The 16887-nt window shown below is 36.3% G+C and overlaps 1 long non-coding RNA gene across 1 annotated transcript; it reads left to right on the forward strand.

Annotated features, from left to right (window-relative positions):
• Positions 1-6934: 6934 nt before the first annotated feature.
• LOC138900800 (uncharacterized) lies at positions 6935-10069 on the forward strand. Its single transcript, XR_011412078.1, has 2 exons — positions 6935-8280; positions 9711-10069. It is a non-coding gene; the product is annotated as an uncharacterized lncRNA (long non-coding RNA).
• The last annotated feature ends 6818 nt before the right edge of the window (positions 10070-16887 follow it).

Raw genomic sequence — 16887 nt, forward strand, 5'->3', positions numbered from 1 at the left:
TTCTCAAGTCGAATATCTTTCTTTTACTTTTTGACATTTCTTCTGAATCCTCGTCTTAACGTGGCTCTTTAGCATATGAGTTCATCTTCTACAATCTTCAAAGCAGCTCTCTGATTCTTGTCAGTGATTATATATGTAGAAAAAAATGTGGGTTGAGATATTACTTCTCAAATAAAAAGATCGTGCCTTTAGCTCTGTTTGAAGATCACAGGTAATTTGTGTTCTCAGAAATTAATCTGATTGTTGGCTGAGCCTGGCATCATTTATTTGCTATTTGGATTGAGTTTCTTCTTTGGTAATTCGGCTGGTCACTGTTGGAGGACCATTTATTCCTCTTGTTCCAGCATTTTTTACATTGTTTGTCAATTGATTTCAAATTATGTATGTGTCACATGATATAATTTTCCTCGAAGCAGGGAGTTTACTGTCGACATCTCTGCTTGCCCACCTAGGGTAGTTCTAGAACTTGCAATTTTCTCTGTGAGGGTAAGGCCTGTATGCTGTGCACTGGTTGCTATATATTGATCGAAAAGCTGGTCATTTTTCTATTGATTTTCATTTCTTCCCCGTGCTTAAAAGTTTATCTTACTGAAAATTCTTAGTTACCATTCTCGGTGCTGACGTACCTGCTTATTGGAGGGTCACATGAGCCATTTTACACTTGCATTGCCTGTCACCTCTTCGTCATGTTCTCTTTTCCTTCTTGTTGTTCAGCGTCCGTCTTCCTGGATTTGCTCGCTTTCTTTGGCTACTTCTATTTCTCCTTCCCTTGCTCGCGGGCTGTTACATCAATTTACTTCAATAATATTGCATTCTTGTTACTTCCTTTGAGGCTGCTGACTTCATTTTTTTGGCTCCTTTCCTGTCAGTGCTTTTTGGTTCTTTGGTCTGCTTCATCTCTCTGGCTTCGCAACTTAGTTTATTCTCTTCGTATTTAATCAATATGTTTCACTCTTATGAGCTTGTGTGCTCTTTATATATACCAGCAATTTGCACGGATGAGGATTTAATAACAGTGTTTGTTCTTTGACGCCTTGATGGTTCTTTAATTGTACCTAATTTTTCAAAGTCAGTTCCTGAACTGTGCTGGTAGATGTTTCTTCTTTGTTTCGTTCTTTTGTAATTTCCATTTCCTAAATGAATTGTGTGGGAATATTTGAGTATAAAATTAACAAATCATAGCTAGGCGATATCTTACATCAGTTGTTCTCAGAATACGTGTAGGAGAGTAATTTCTCTGTATGTTGTCAGATGTTCCCACATGTTCATATAAGGGTTACTTTGCACTCAGCTAAATCTGGTCAAACAGTAATAGTTTTGGCTGCCACTAGGGTTGTTCTTGTTTGTCTTCATGCTTCCATTGGAGCTCCAGAGGCTGCAGAATCAGCGCATAATGCTCCACTTGATTGTATTGATATCCCAAGAGTAGACTATCTTTTGTTATGAAAGGTAAGGTTTTTGCAACAATGAATCATGAATGAGGAATCTCAGAAGGTACCGTTTGGTCAATTTGCTTAATTCTTGGTTTCTTTCAGGATTATTCTTGTTTTTTTTAATTTTCGGTGTTTGATGCTGTCGTCTTAAGTTATAACTATCAGCAATAGCTGCAGTTAAATTAATTTACTAGGATGGTTTGCCTGATTTAATAAGTCTATCCTTCGCCAATAGCTAAAGATTTCTGAGGAGTCATCTAGGCAATTGTAGTCTAGATTCAGATAATTTGTTCTTGAAATTGGTAGACGAAATCCTGGTTTTTGTTCTCATTGAAATTTTTGTTCTTTATAGCTTTTTTTTTTATTATTATAAATTTTCCCAGTGATCTGGGTGTAGTTGTATTCATGAGAAAGAGAACAAGAGGGGGACTTGACCTTACCTCAAAATTACAACACACACAAGCAATTGTCCTTCAAAAAAAGGATGGCCTTAAAGCATAAATTAATTATTCAACCATCCCATTAACTAAAAAGGGCTAACTAACAAAGAAATTAGCCTTGTCGTATCTTTGCCTAATAGTAGGCATCTGAAATTTGTCCAACATAAAGGGGCCCTTCGCACCTCTAGGAAGGTCTTCGAAGGTGTAATAAAAGGAGCCTTGTTGACTATTCTTGGCTCTTTTTGCTAGATAACCCGCAACACTATTAGCCTCCCTAAAACAATGACTTACTTTGACATTAGCTTGACTCAATATTTGAGAGATGTCCATGATAATATGAAGCAACTTGTAATTGTTGGCTTGTTTGTCAATAATCATCTGAATGACTTCCAAGGAATCAAGTTCTAATGTGAAATCGTTATAGCCATTCTACATACACCATTCTACACCCATTTTAGTTGCTTGTGCTTTTGCTATGATATTGTTACTATATTTGGCTGGCTGGGAAAAGGCCATTATCATGTTACCCTTACAATCTCTTAGTATACCTCCCAACCCTGTATTATTTGTTGATGAGGTATAACTTCCATCAGTGTTCAGTTTGAGTGTTCCAGACTTTGGCATCTCCCAACACACTATTGTGCTTCTGAGAACAGGTTGTAGCTTGAACATTTTGTCGCAAAACTTGACCCATGGTAATGTCATATTAACTTTAGGGAAGGCTTTCTTAATAGCTGCCTGGATCATCCAACTTATTTGTTGATTCAATTTAAACACGTTAAACTTTTTTTGATCCCCATATTTACAAGCACACCACTGTTTCCATAACTCCCAACATACTATGATTGGGACAATCTGTAGAACCACCTTATGAACTGCCTTGGCTAATTTTTCTTTCCACTAGGAGTTTATATTTGATCTGATGGTTCCATATTGAAAAGATATGCCCATGGGACCTCCAAAATTGCTCCACACCTTCTTAGCTGCCTCTCCTTCCACAAAGACATGCTTCATGGATTCATTTACTGGATTGATACAACAACTACAAGTGGATATGTTTTGCCTTCCAAATCTGTTGAGAACTTCATCAAATGGAAGTTTGTTTTGCCATAGTCTCCAAGTAAAAAAGGATATTTTGAAGGGTATGCTATGGTGCCATATATTGCTCAAGTACTGGTTCTTTTCTTTGATACTTATTATCATATTCCATGTGGATTTGTTGGTATACTTACTTGTGTCTGTAAGGTCCCAGATCACTTGATCTTTACGGTCTTGTTTCCCTATATGAATAGGAAGGATCTGTTGAACCAAATGGTTAGGGAGTACTTCCCTTAGCTTGCATGTATTCCAGTTCCCTTCAGTTATGAAAGAGCTCACCATTGTTTTGGCTCTTTTGGCACTTTTTGCAGCTTCATTGACTTTATAGAACAATGGACCCTCACATGTCCAATTATCCCACCAAAAGCTACTATTGCCTAAGTTAACTTGCCAAATCATACGGGGTTCTGCCTTCTTTCTTGCCTGAATCATACTTTTCCATAAATGTGAGTCTCCAGATGCCCATTGCTTAGCAACTGGGTGAGCTTTAATACAATATTTGTGCTTTAAAAAGTTAGCTAGAAGAGAGGGTTTTGATCTTAACCTCCACCATCTCTTAATAGCTAATGTTTCACTTATATCTTCCATTCTCCTTATACCTATATCTCCTTCTTCTATTGGATAACACAAATTTATCCATGAACTCCAATGGTATTTTTTAGTGTCTCCACTGGATCCCCAGAAAAAGTTGGCAAAGTGTTTCTCTAGAAGTTTGAAAATTCCTTTTGGCGGTACTAATACACTGAGGTTGTATGTTGGTAATGACTGAAGAACATGTTTGATGAGGACTATCCTTCCTCCATGTGAAAGCATTTATCCTTGCCACCCATTAAGTCTTTTCACCACTTTGCTGACCATGGGGTCAAAAAATTCGCTTCTTTTCCATCCTACATAAACTGGACATCCTAAATAGATAAATGGAAATTCCTTTTCCAAGAATCCAGTGCATGCTCTAAGTCTGTTGATTCTTGTAGCAGAGGTCTTTGGGGTAGTGAGGAAGTAACTCTTTTTGTTGTTAACTTTCTGTCCAGAACTATGTTCATATCTTCTAATTTGCTTCATGATCAACTTGATAGATTTGCGATTTCCACTGCTAAAAATAACAATATCATCTGCATAAACCAAATGATTAATTAGTGGGCCATTAGAAGGCATAGTAAAAGGAATAAAATTTTCATTCGAATTCAACATATTTAGAGATCTAGTTAAGACTTTTGCAGTAATAATAAAGAGTGAGGGTGACAAAAGATCTCCCAGTTTAAGACCCTATGAAGAAGTAAAGAAGCCAGCTTTTGATCCATTGATAACGATTGAGTACCAACCTCCTGAAATAAGATTAACCACCATATTAGTCCATAAGTAAGAAAATCTAAATTTCTTTAAAATAGCCATGACAAAGTCCCATGACATTCTATCATAAGCCTTTTCCATGTCTAATTTTATAACAATATTCCCCCCCCCCCCCCCCCCGTTGGTTTTTGAAATAGAATGAATTATCTCTTGAGCCAATTGAACATTTTCAGTTATCAATCTATCTTTAACAAATCCACTTTGATTTTCAAAGATAATGTTAGTCATGAGAGGGTTTAGTCTAATGGATAAGATTGTAGAAATTATTTTGTTTCTGAAGTTTGAAAGGCTAATGGGTCTAAAATCAGAAAAGCTGGATGGTGTATCAATTTTAGGAATAAGAACCAAACAAGTATGAGAATAAAACTTAGTTAGTCTTTTTCCCTCAAAAAAATTCATAGCAAGTGCCATGATACCCCCCTTAATTATATCCTAACAACAGTGAAAAAAGGTCCCACTGTAACCATCCGGGCCAGCACTGCTGTCTGCGCTAAGCCTAAAAACAGCAACTTTGATTTCTTCCTCAGTGGGCATGCCTGCTAATTTATCATTCTCTTCTTCTGGAATACAATGAGGAATACAGTCCAAGATGGAGTTATTGAAAGCAGGTTTCGGCAGATTAAAGATATCTTCAAAATATTTCACTACTTCCCTAGCTATCTTCTCATCTCCTTGAATCCATTTTCCCTCTCTATTTTTAATTATGTGGAGTTGCAATCTCCTTCTCTTTTCTCTGAGGATGCTATGGAAGTAATTGGTGTTGGCATCTCCCTCCTCAAACTATTTACTCTGTGATTTCTGCTTGAGTAGAGATTCTTGCAAACTTAACCAGCTTACATACTCTGCATGAACTTTATTTGCCCCAGTTCTCCCCTGCTCAGTATTGTTGTTTATATCGAATTCTTCTAGTTCTTGTACCTTATCTTTCCATTTAGAAACTTGCTCGTATATATCCCCAATCTCCTCCCTAGACCATTTACTCAGTCTCTTAGCAAGAAGTTTCAGTTTAGACTGCAACCTCCACATGGAGTTTCCCTGAATATGAATGCTCCAGGTCTCCTTCACTATATCAAAGAAACCTAGTTGATTAGTCCAGAAGTTCAAAAATCTAAAATATTTGATGTTGTTTTGACCAGATTCAAAGCACTTCATAATTAGAGGTCCGTGGTCTGATCCAGTCCTCACTAAATGCCTAATTGTGTTGCTTTGAAATGTCATAGCCCACAGGTCATTAATAAGCACCCTGTCCAGTCTCTTCCACACTCTCTTCCTTGGTCTTCTATTATTGCACCAAGTGAATTTTGATCCACTGAAGCCAAAATCTGTTACTCCACAATTGTCCATACAGTTAATAAATTTCAAGCTTTTATACATTCTGTGGGGCTTGCCACCCAACTTTTCCTCAGGATTCGTAATTACATTAAAATCTCCCCCGATACATCAAGGACCATCAATAGAGTGACTCATTCCTTCCAAACTATACCATAAATCTCTTCTCTCTAATGTAGTACATTTGGCATATACTGTAGTGACGAAGATCTCATAGTTATTACTATTATTATTGAACTTAATGATAATTTGTTTATCTTCAATGACGAGAACATCTGATTGATAGTTATGATTCCAAAAATACCAAATCTTACCATTGCTGTTGGCAATACAAGATTGGTATCCTAGAAACTTCCTGTAACCCTCTATTTTGTCCTTTATTACAAAGGGCTCAAAGATAGCTACAAATTGAGTGTTGTTGATACTAATCAGATTTTTAAGCCTATGAATGGCTTTCTTAGATCTAACCCCTCTAATATTCCAGAAGATTGCTTTAATCATGGATAACATGGGGGTTAGTATTTCTTTTTGCTTCCTTTTTTGTGAAAGAGCTCCTTTATTTCTCTATTTTTTTTCCAGTTCTTCTGCTTCTGCTTCTTCCTCTACCCGCTGGTGATAAAGAATCTTGGTCACTCTCTTTTCTCGAATTTGGTAAAATTATATTTTCTTGATTGGTCTTCATATGCTCCCGACTAGTAGTAGCTGGAAGTTGTCTGTTGTGTTCACCAATATCTTCTTTTTTTGCTGTTGATTTCTAGCTTATCTTGCCTCATGTTCAGTTCCACCACCAGATTAATTCCTTCTTGTTCAATAATATAAGTTGGGAGGCTAGAAGAACTGGAGCACTGATCTCCATTTTTCTCACTTCCAGTTGATCTTAGTGGTTCATTCTTCCATGTACCGATGGCAGTGTCCGCTTCCTTTTGAATTTCATCCATATCACTATCACCATTGGTCTTGGTTTCAGTGTGCTTCTCCCTTTCATTGACAGCATAGGACCTAGTCCCCTCTTCATGTTCTTCATTAGTTTCTGCTACTACTTTTTTGCTACAAGCCGTTACTAAAGTATCTTCTCTCATTACCAATTCCTCCCCTTCTTTAATAATCTGACTTTGTTCCTTTGATGATGAGGCATATGAATTCTTTTGAGAATTCTTAGTAGCAACTTTTGAGGTCTTCATAGTACTTTCCTGTGATAAGAATGGCTTGAAGGGAACTTTTCTCTTTTCTTTTGGCATTTTCTTGGATGTCCTTTTTTTCTTCTTATTACTCCCTACTCTCTCTGTCACATATGGTATCTCTTTGTTCATGTTTTGTTCATTTTCAACCTTTTGTCTTTCATTGTACTTGCGTTGTTTCCTTTCTTCTTTGTTTTCCTGTTGCAACTTCTCCACATTAACATTGTCAATCTACACATTACTTTTCTCCTTAATCTGACCCCTTTCACCTTCTTTGTTTTTTGTTTTCTCATTCTGCTGGCTCTTTTTTTCCTCTTCAGACTTTCCTAATTGCTTGCCCCTTCTTCCTTCCTCTAGTGATTCCTTACTTCCTTGTTCCTCTACTATATTTTTTCCTTTATCTTTTTCATCCCCCTCTGAATTTTTCTCAATTTTTCTACATTGTAAGATAGAGTGGCCAAGGAGTTTACAATGTCTACAGTATTTAGGTACATTCTCATATTCTAGATTTTGTGTAAACCCATTCAAAGGACTTTGTTCATCCTCTGAACCAACCCATATGGAATTAAGCTTTGGTTTAGTAAGATCCACTTCTACTCTAACTTTTGCTATATTTGGCCTTGTCCGATAATCTGTGGCAATATCCATAGATAGAGGTGTACCAATCGGACCTGCAATTTGCTTGACATAGTGCCAGGTGTGACAATGAAAAGAAAGTTCAGGAAGAAGAACCCACACGGGTACTATGGGAGAATCTACATCCGGTTTGAAGTCCGGTGTCCATTTTTCTAGCGACATAATTTGACCCTCAATCTCAATTGACCTCTTAAACCACACTGATTTAAAATCATCTTCGTTAGTGAAGTCAAGAAATACGGTGCGGTAATCATATACTCCAATTTTGACATTACCTTTTGTAGAGATCTTCTCAGCAAATTTGGAGCGAATTTTCTCAATTTGTGGGCGAGTTCTAAGGAATTTACCCACAATTGTGAGTCTACATTCCTCCGCCATAACCCCATAGTAATCGCTAGCTTTAAAAATTATTGCTGGCATACCATTATGTGTCGAGATTCGAGCTTTAACTGAAGGGTCCCCCAGTCGATTTGAGCTAGGGCTCACAGTTGAAGAAGCTTTCAAGGATACTGCGTAGTTGGATTTGGCAGGGATTTCGTAATGAGTTGATATTCTCCCTGTTGGAAGCTTCGTTATCTCTACGGACGTGCCGGATTAGTGCCTGCCGGCGTCCCCATGAGACGGTGCGTGTGCACCAAGCGCCCTTAGAAAGGGACAATAAGTTACCGTTGATGAATTAACGGGAAGGTTCTTTATAGCTTCTTGAGCGTATATATACTGACGTGGAGTATGGAAGCTTTCTGAGGCCATTGGATTCACTCAATTGAAATTCCATTGATGAGGCTGGATGTCAATTTCCTGTAAAGAAGGGTAGAGGTTCGTGTGCATGTGTTTTGCTTCGGAAACTGAAAAATGCAATTTTTCCGAATAATTTTGAACTTGATCTAAAAATGTTAGTTGATGTGTGTGAATATTGTGATTCTAAAATGGATAATACGTGGTGCAGTGTTAGGAGTGAATCAGATAGGTCGATTCGCAGTTCAGGTTGTCGATAGGAGACTGTTACCCAATGCTAAATAGTTATTGGATTCTAATGTATTAATGGATATTACTCTGTGGTGTAGTATTAGGAGTGAATAAGAGCGATCTGCAGCATGTAGTGATTCTTTAGGGCTGGATCTGGTTTTTGATCTCCGCTGAATAGCTAAGCGTGCTTAGACCTTTTTTTTAGATGGAAATGTGCTTAGAACTTAGGGTATAAAAGGTTGCAGTTTTGGCAGTTGGTGTCTGAAGTTATGGAGACTTTTGTTTTTTCAATGAAGACTGGTTTTTCCCACTAGTATTTTTTCCTTTTTAAGGAGGCGTTTTTTCCATAATAAAGAAGGTGTTTTTCTTGTTATCTTATTATTAATATGTTGTTAGGTTGTGATTTATCAAAGGTTTATGTTCTGAGGTTCTGACATAGAGATGGCAGAACTTCTGGTAGAAATTACCGAGGAGTTAACTAAGAAATTATACTCTACATTCAGTTTCTGTATTTTGTTCTTGAAATTGATTGACAAAATTCGAGTTAGCATTCTTTACATTTAGTAGTTCGCATTTCGACTATGTCATTTTAGTTTGTGACGAACATAAGGATGTTCCTAAAATTCCTGATGTGTTTATTTATTTGTTAATTGCCGAGTGTTTCGTCTATTTGTCATATTCCAGCTACACATAATTGAAGATTGATGAGAGCTGCCAGCTGAGCCAAAATAAAAGCTTAGTTTTGTTTGATTTTCCTGGAAATAGGATGATACTGAATTCTTTTGATTTGACAATTTATGGGGGTTGAACACATAAAGCTAGCGTTTGGCCATAGATTCACAAATTTATTTTGAAAAATCTGTTTTGGGTGAAGTTTGGCTTGAAGATGAAAATGTGTTTGGACATACGTTTTCAAAACATATTTTCTAAATTTATTTTGGAAAAACATGTGTATTATTAGGGATTTGGCCCAAAACCAGCTATTGAGCTGGTTTTGGGATTTGGGATTTGGCCAAAATATAGGCAAAATCTATGGCCAAACATGTGTTTGTCAAATAAAACCCAAGTTTATTTTGGCAAAATCTATGGCCAAGCTGTAGAGAACACGATATTGTACTCCTAGAGGACATAGACGTTTTCTTTTTCAATTTTTTAAAGCAGGGAAATCTGCATTACTTTATATCCACCATTAAATTGACCATTTTAGTTGTTCATCAGCTCACTAAGAAAGAGAATAGGTTTGGTGTTTTCCTCTAATATGTGCTCCTATTATTTTTAAGGTTTGCGGCTTTGTTATGGGGACTGTTTGGCAAATACATCTGCATTGCTTCTTGTGCATCACCAGTTTCGTGGAGTTCTGGAGGTTTATATCACTATTTTATACGACATGGTGATCTAATGGAGCAACCAGAGAAGTAGCAACATTCTCTTTGATTCTTATAATATTATTGTTATTATTTTTTTAATTTTTTTTTGAAGTTCAAAATTCAGTTAACTATTACTGGTAACTTTAGCCAGCAACTATAGAACCAAATATAGAAACAGAGAAAAATTAGACGAGCATCTGCCTTTGATTTTTTCAATGCAGAGCTTGATGTTTAGGGGCATGCTCCAATGCCAGCTTGGAGGAAGCAGAAAAGTATTGAAACCTTTCAAACTGAGAAGAAAGTATATCTCTCTATCTTTAGCTAATTAAGTTGAAGGGAAATTCTTGATTATTAGCTTAGTAAGGAGTTAGGAGAGAACCAGGGGACCAAAATTTCAGTTGCTTTTCTAAGCTCTACAATCCAAAATATAGGACTGCCAAAATGTTATAATATATGTACTCATTCCAATTTAAAACCTTCCTCCAACCACTCCGGATGGATTGAAAATGTTGGTCTTTTTACTCTAAGATTTTGTTGGCAGGGTGAACAGCGACATATATTGATTTAAAATATCTCTCTCTATATATATATATGTTGCGTTTTTTCTTTAAAGGGTGTGAAAGGGAAATGGAAGAGGCACCTTTTGGATTGACCTCTCCATCTCACCCTTCCTTTGTCTATAAATTTAGAGGCTTGGCCTCATTTTTTAAAAAATAAAAAAATCTGAAATCTTCTCCCCTCTTTTCTACATCGTTGCATTATTTTTCTAAATAAATATAAGTGTCAAGTGTGATTTGCTCCGTTTATTGAGTTCGCTGAAGTTCTGTGATTTGAAGTGCCGCTATCACAGAATAGTTATTCCGTTCTATCCTGGTATGAATTAATCCGTATACCTTGGGCAACAGTGAGGGGATTAAATTCCTTAAGGACACACTGTGAATTCAGTGGGCTCGGATTTAATTTTGTTCTTCCTACGCATTTCTGTTTCTCTTTTACTTTACATGATTTTCTGATTTTGAACACAGTTTACCAACAAGCTTAAGGAATTTATTACTTTTCTGTGTTCATCTTTTAATAGAAGTGACTCGATTTCAAAATGACCTCTTTTTGCCTTAGACGATGCGTCTGTTGGCTCAGTGTCACTATTGCGAAAGTTAATTAATGTCTTTTGAAGGTAGGCGGTGAGGCAAGTGCTGCGTCACTTTGATGAAAACAAACACTGCCAAACTTGTTACTACATTAATCATGAAATTATTTGCAAAGGTTGGCCAGTTTGAAAATCCATTCCAAGTATTCTGGAATCCACTCACTTTGAATAATATTGTTCTCCATTTAAAGAGAGAATTGTGCATTCTTTCATGAAGAGGCCACCGTAAACCCATTCTTCTTCTCTTTCTATGCCTTTCATGTTGTGGGTACATTTAATTGAACATTCATAGACAAATAATTTTTAAACTTATGTGGCCTGTGGTCTTACTGGTTTGATTACTTGATACAAAGTATTTCTATGTCTGGCTTTAAACTCAGAAATACAAAGGCAGTAGGTTACTGCCATTCTTATGATTAGTATCAACATGGTATGTTTTAATGATTATGTTATTGGAAAGACATAAGAAAATGATAATCAAGTGGTGCTTACTTGTTATAGCAGAAACATGTTCAATTGTTCAGAGAAGTGACAATCATCTGTCATGGAGGAAAATGACGAAGCGACTTTATTCTGTTTTCGCTCCAAAGATAGTTGAGTTATCTGTTATATTTTTCTACAAGAATATGTCTTGGTACTGTTCGTACTAAGAGATTGCCATGTGCTTTGCGGTTTGGTTACAGAATTGAAATTGTTATATTTCAATTGTTAAAACTTGAGAATATGAGAAAAGAAAGATTGAATGATCAATTCTTCCTTATCGATTGTAGCCATAGGCATGAAGTTGGATAACTTATGTGAGTGCAGTTTCCATTTCATGGTGTTTCTTAATATTCCAATGCTTCCGTCGGGGAGGACCACACATATACCCCACGGTTTGGTAAAGATTTTTATTACTTGTCTGCTCCAGAGAACTATTCGCTTCTCCTGTTTGCACCTTACATACATGGCCTTGCGAATTGTGAATGAAATAATCTGCTATGAATTTTAATTGGTTTCTGGTAATGGCCATTGGCAATTCACTAATTTCATCCCTGAGACAAGGTCTGGAGAAATTCCATATACATGGTTTGGAATATAATATGTAGGAATGTACGTATATTTGCTTGATCATAGTAAGAGATCAAACTATTTAAGTGTTATAATGGTTTAGTTGGAAAACCATTCGAAGATATAAAATCTTTGTGATTTTCTACTCCTGCTTCGAGTTAAAATCTGCGTGATTTTTTACTCGTTTGTTGAGATTAAAGTCTTCGTGACTTTCTACTCATTTGTCGGAAATTAAAGTCTAAATGACTTTATACTCGTTTTGGAGATTAAAATCTTAGTGATTTTCTACTCTTATTTATTATTCGGTTTGAAGATTAAAAATTTCACCGTTTATTAAATTTGATTGTGTCACATATACTCGGTTTAAAGATTAAAAAACTTCACCGTTTATTAGATCTAGTTGTATCAGATGTTACTCGGTTTGAAGATTAAAAACTTCACCGTTTATTAATTTTGAATGTGTCAGATTGGTTTGAAGATTAAAAACTTCACAATTTATTAATTCTGGCACTGTCGTGACACAAACAACAGTTCTTGTGATTGGCTCTATGACGTAATAGGGGCGGCGAATATGAATCTCCTTTTGAAGAAATATGGTTGGAATATAAAATTATTCACCAAACGACAGCCCCTTAGTCACCGCAATATAATGAAATTACGGAAAGGAAAAAAAAAATAGAACATTAAATAAAATGATGAATGCTTTGATGATAAGTTCTGGTTTACCCCAGAACTTGGGGGGAGGGGGGAGGGGGGAGGAGGAGGTTATTCTTACAGATAACCGCATACTCAGTCGAGTTCTCCATTGCAAGACGCAATCCATTCCATATGAAAAATGGAATGGAAGGAAGCCCAACTTAAATATTTTAAAGTGTGGGGGTGCTTAGCTAAAGTGTAAGTTCCTAAACCCAAAAGGGTAAAGATCAGACCGGAAATTATTGATTGTGGTTTCATAGGATATGCAACAAATAGTAAGGCATATAATTTTCTGGTTCATAAATCAGAAAATTCCGACATTCATATTAATACGGTAATCGAATCAGATAATGCTGAATTCTTTGAGAATATTTATCCGTATAAAAAGGAATGTGAGTTGTCTAGTGAAATATCTAAGCGACCTCGGGAAAAAGAAAAGGAAAGTACACCTAATGAGGTGAATCCAAGACGTAGTAAACGTCAAAAGACAACTACTTCCTTTGGACCAGATTTTCTGACATTCTTGTTGGAAAGTGAGCCTCAAACATTTAAAGAAACAATGTCTTGCTCGAAAGCACAATGTTAGAAAGAGATAGTCAATAGTGAGATAGAACCCATATTAAGTAATCATACTTAAGAATTGGATGATCTTCCTCCAGGAAATAAACCTTTGGGTTCTAAGTGGATTTTCGGAAGGAAAATGAAAGCTAATGGTACTATTGACAAATATAAGGCAAGATTAATTGTCAAAGGATTAAGACAACGAGAAGGTCTTGATTACTTTGACACATACTCACCGGTAACGAGAATTACATCTATTTGGATGATAATAGCGTTAGCCACCGTGTATGGCCTTGAAATCCATCAGATGGACTTAAAGAAAACTTTCTTAAATGGAGATTTGGAGGAAGAAATTTAAATGGAACAACCTGAAGGGTTCGTACGTGGTTCCTGGAAAAGAAAAGAAGGTGTGTCGACTTGTTAAGTCACTTCACGGATTAAAACAAGCACCCAAACAATGACATGCGAGATTTGACCAAATAATATTGTCAAATGGTTTCAAAATTAATGAGTGTAAACAAATGTGTTTACGTTAAGAATACTTCAAATCATATAGTCATTATTTGATTATATGTGGATGATATGTTGATGAAGTATTTAAAATGTGGGGGCTTTTAGCTTATGCATGACAAAAGCCAATGTTAGACGTAATGTCTAAATGATATAATTTTTGAACCCCACCAATCCTTAGTGGATATTGATATGATAGCCGGTGAATTCATTGCTTGCTCAGTCTTAGTGATGACTAGTGATGAAACTACAAATTCGAAATTTGTTTACGTGCCTTTCCAGAAATGATTTGTTCTTTCTTGAACATTTATAATATTTCGCTCTTTTATGAAAGGGTGTCACCTGGAACTCTACAACTTTTCATGAAAAGTGCATTTACATATTTTGTATAAATGTATCTGTTCATGAACGAATGTATTAATATGTTGGTCTATAATTAGGTGAATCAACCGATGAACATGACCAAAATTCATTCCAAGTTGGATTTGTTTCATGAATGGAGGTGCTATAATTTGCATATCATATAGGCGTATGAATAAATAACATACAAATGCTTGAAAATAGCAGAGTGATTGATAAATGTGTTATATATTAAAAGATTGTGACCACAACTGATGCCAATCATTCCGGCTGTTATTATAATATACTATTACTACATTAAGTGTAGTCAATAATCTGATATGCAATCGAAAGTCGAGACGTATTAGTCTACGACATAAGAAAGTTTGCATTGAACTTTCATGTCAATGAAACGAGTTTTGAGGTATTTGAAATATACTCCAAATTATGCTTTGCACTACAATAAGTATTCCGCGATAATAGAGGTGTATAGTGATGCAAATTAGATCACCGGTTCAACCGATTCTAATCAGTCGGTGGAGGAGCGATGTCTTGAAAATCATCCAAACAACTGTGCATTGACCGCTCTACAGTGGGGGCTGAGTTTATAGCCTTAGACAAGGCCGGTGAAGAAGCTGAATAGCTCCGGAATTTTTTGGAAGATATTTTATTTTGGCCCAAACCTTTGGCACGTATATGTATACATTGTAATAGTCAAGCGATAATAGGCAGGGCAGGGAGCGTTATGTATAACGAAAAATATCGTCACATTCGATGGAGACATAATACCGTTAGACAACTACTCTCTAGTGGTGTTATCACGATTGACTACATAAAGTCAAGAGATAACGTGTCAGATCCACTTACAAAAAGCCTATCTAGAGAGGCAGTTGAAAGATCATCGAAGGGAATGGGGCCAAGGCCTAGGACAAGTCATCATGGCGGTAACTCTACCTAGCAGACTGGAGATCCCAAGAGCTAGGTTCAAAGAGATCAAACAAAGTTATGAATGACAGTTCAACATTGTCAAATAACTCAACCCATTCTCGTGATGAAGACAATATTCAAAAATCAAGGTAAAGCATTAAGGTTTTTTGATGAGCCAATAAAGCTTAAAGCTTTTTAATGATTTGCTAAGTCTGGCAGGATATGACCAGATAGTGTGTCTATAGGATTATACGTTTAGAAATCACCTATGTGAGTGTGAAGTGTAAGTCGCTTTAAGGGGAATGAAAGTAAAGGCCCATTCTCTAAGCACTCATGAAACTAGGCGGTGTTCATGGCTGAAACGAACAGAACCGTGAGAACCAAAGATGATTAAGGATTGATTGTGTGACTTATGGTTGTCTAGGTATACACCAAAGCTTGACGGTTCAAAGATATCAAATCTACCGATTGACCGAGTATATCCGATATAAGTTCACTACGAAAAGTTCAAAGAGAAACCTACTTATCCAGATACGATTAATCTTTATTTGCAAATCACACAGTATTTCCATGCATGTTGTTTTCCCATATGTCCATTCCCCATTCATGTGGGAGATTGTTGCGTTTTTTCTTTAAAGGGTGTGAATGGGAAATGGAAGAGGCACCTTTGGGATTGCACCTCTCCATCTCACCCTTCCTTTGTCTATAAATTTAGAGGCTTGGCCTCATTTTTTAAAAAATAAAAAAATCTGAAATCTTCTCCCCTCTTTTCTACATCGTTGCATTATTTTTCTAAATAAATATAAGTGTCAAGTGTGATTTGCTCCGTTTGTTGAGTTCGCTGAAGTTCTGTGATTTGAAGTGCCGCTATCACAGAATAGTTATTCCGTTCTATCCTGGGAGGAATTAATCCGTATACCTTGGGCAACAGTGAGGGAATTAAATTCCTTAAGGACACACTGTGAATTCAGTGGGCTCGGATTTAATTTTGTTCTTCCTACGCATTTCTGTTTCTCTTTTACTTTACATGATTTTCTGATTTTGAACACAGTTTACCAACAATATATATATATATATATATATATATATATATTAATTTTGTTCTTCCTACGCATTTCTGTTTCTCTTTTACTTTACATGATTTTCTGATTTTGAACACAGTTTACCAACAATATATATATATATATATATATATATATATATATATATATATATATAGTTTTGTTTCTGTTTTAGCCCTCCCTCCTATTGGTGAGTGTAAGCTTTTCCAGGTTTAAAGGTAAAGTGCAAGTAACATTATTGAAAACCTGTGAATAGCTGCTATAGCAAGTTAAATTTTGTTATGAATGTTTAATCCTTTGGCAGTTAGGCCTATCTAATGGATGATTATGTAAATGGATTAGAGTTTAATTGTTTTTAAATAAGTTGAACAAGTTATATTTTGCGAGTGAGACTTTGCGTCAATATAAAAGGGTAGGATAGAATCATGGTTAGCAAGAGGAGTAGAATAAAAATAATCTGTAATGTTACGGTCTGTATACGGTCAAAATCGGGCTTGCCCTTCGTATGACTGATCGAGACTAGAACATGATAGGGCAAGGTTCAAACTTGTGTTATATCGAACCATGGTGCGAAGTTAGATTGCCGAGCTCGTGACCCAAAGATCGATCAAGATCGAGATCGGTCAAGATCGAGACCGGCCAAGATTGAGACCGAGCAACATAGAGATCGAACGTGACCAAGGGAAGCTTACCGAGCCAAATAATAGAAAGCCGAAATATCCGCAATCGGGCGAGGATCGCGGCGGAAATCCCGACATGTATCAAGAAGAGGCCGATTAATTATCCTATCATGGGATTC

Source organism: Nicotiana tomentosiformis, chromosome 11, assembly GCF_000390325.3.
Source record: "Nicotiana tomentosiformis chromosome 11, ASM39032v3, whole genome shotgun sequence".
NCBI lineage: Eukaryota > Viridiplantae > Streptophyta > Magnoliopsida > Solanales > Solanaceae > Nicotiana > Nicotiana tomentosiformis.